The sequence below is a fragment of the Sciurus vulgaris genome, assembly GCF_902686455.1.
Source record: "Sciurus vulgaris genome assembly, chromosome: 13".
Taxonomy (NCBI): Eukaryota; Metazoa; Chordata; class Mammalia; order Rodentia; family Sciuridae; genus Sciurus; species Sciurus vulgaris.
The window spans coordinates 10,970,368-10,972,305 of NC_136474.1; positions in this window are offsets into that span (position 1 = coordinate 10,970,368).

Sequence of the window (1,938 nt, forward strand, 5' to 3'; positions counted from 1 at the left end):
TGAGTTTTCTCCATCTTTCTCTTTGTTAGTGTGGCTAAGGGTTTATCAATTATGTATATTTTTTCAAAGAGCCAAGTATTTATTTTGTTGATTTTTCTGATTGTTTCTTTTGTTTCAGTTTCGTTGATTTCGGCTCTGATTTTAACTATTTCCTGTCTTCTACTACTTCTGGTGTTGTTCTGCTCTTCTTTTTCTAGGGCTTTTAGCTGTAATGTTAAGTCGTGTATTTGTTGATTTCTACTTCTTTTGTTGAATGCGCCCCATGAAATAAATCTTCCTCTAAGTACTGATTTCATAGTGTCCCAGAGATTTTGATATGATATTTCTTTGTTCTCATTTACTTCTAAGAATTTTTTAATTTCCCTTCTGATGTCTTCTGTTATCCATTCATCATTTAATAGTGTATTATTTAATCTCCAGGTATTGGAGAAGTTTCTGTTTTTTACTCTGTCATTTATTTCTAATTTCAGTCCATTATGATCTGATAGAGTACAAGGTAGTATCTCTATCTTCTTGTATTTGCTAACAGTAGGTTTGTGGCATAAAAGATGGTCTATTTTAGAGAAGGATCCATGTGCTGCTGAGAAGAAAGTGTATCCATTCTTTGTTGGATGGTATATTCTATATAAGTTGGTTAAGTGTAAATTGTTGATTGTATTATTGAGATCTATGGTTTCTTTATTCAATTTTTGTTTAGACGATCTATCCAGAGGTGAGAGAGGTGTGTTAAAATCGCCTAGTATTATTGTGTTGTGGTCTATTTGATTTCTGGAATTGACAAGGATTTGTTTGACGTACATGGATGAGCCAATGTTCGGGGCAAAGATATTTATGATTGTTATGTCTTGCTGATTTATGCTTCTCTTAAGCAGTATGTAATGTCCTTCTTTATCCCTTCTGACTAGTTTTGGCTTGACATCCACATTATCTGAAATGAGGTTGGATACTGCAGCTGTTTTCCTTGTCCGTGTGCATGGTATGTTTTTTCCCATCCTTTCACCTTTAGTCTATGGGTATCTCTTTCTGTGTGATAGGTCTCTTGCAGGCAGCATATTGTTGGATTTTTCTTTTTAATCCAATCTGCCAGTCTATGTCTTTTTATTGATGAGTTCAGGCCTTTAACATTCAGGGTTATTATTGTGATATGATTTGTATTCCTAGTCATTGGACTCATTTTTGTTTTTTGACCTGATTTGGTTTCTCCTTTATTTGGCTATTCCTTTAGGCTAGCTCCTCCCATTGCTGATTTACTTAATTCTTTTTCATCTCTTCCTCATGAAATATTTTGCTGACAATGTTGTGTAATGTTGGCTTTCTTTTTGTAAATTCCTTTAGCTTTTGTTTATCATGGAAGGATCTTATTTCGTCATCAAATCTGAAAGTAAGTTTTGCTGGGTATAAGATTCTTGGTTGGCATCCATTTTCTTTCAGGGCTTGGTAAATGTTGTTCCAGGCCCTTCTAGCTTTTAGGGTCTGGACTGAAAAATCTGCTGATATTCTTATTGGTTTCCCCCTGAATGTAATTTTATTCTTTTCTCTCGTGGCCTTTAAAATTCTGTCTTTATTTTGTATGTTATGTATTTTCATAATAATGTGCCTTGGTGTAGGTCTTTGTAATTTTGTATATTTGGAGTCCTATAAGCCTCTTGTAATTGGATTTCCATTTCATTCTTCAGATTTGGGAAATTTTCTGATATTATTTTATTGAATAGATTGTTCATTCCTTTGGTTTGTTTCTCTAAGCCTTCCTCAATCCCAATAATTCTTAAATTTGGCCTCTTCATGATATCCCATAATTCTTGTAGATTTGTTCATGATTTATTACCATCTTTTCTGTTTGGTCAACCTTGTTTTCAAGATTAAATATTTTTTCTTCAATATCTGAGGTTCTGTCTTCCAGGTGATCTATCCTATTGGTTATGACTTCTATGGAGTTTT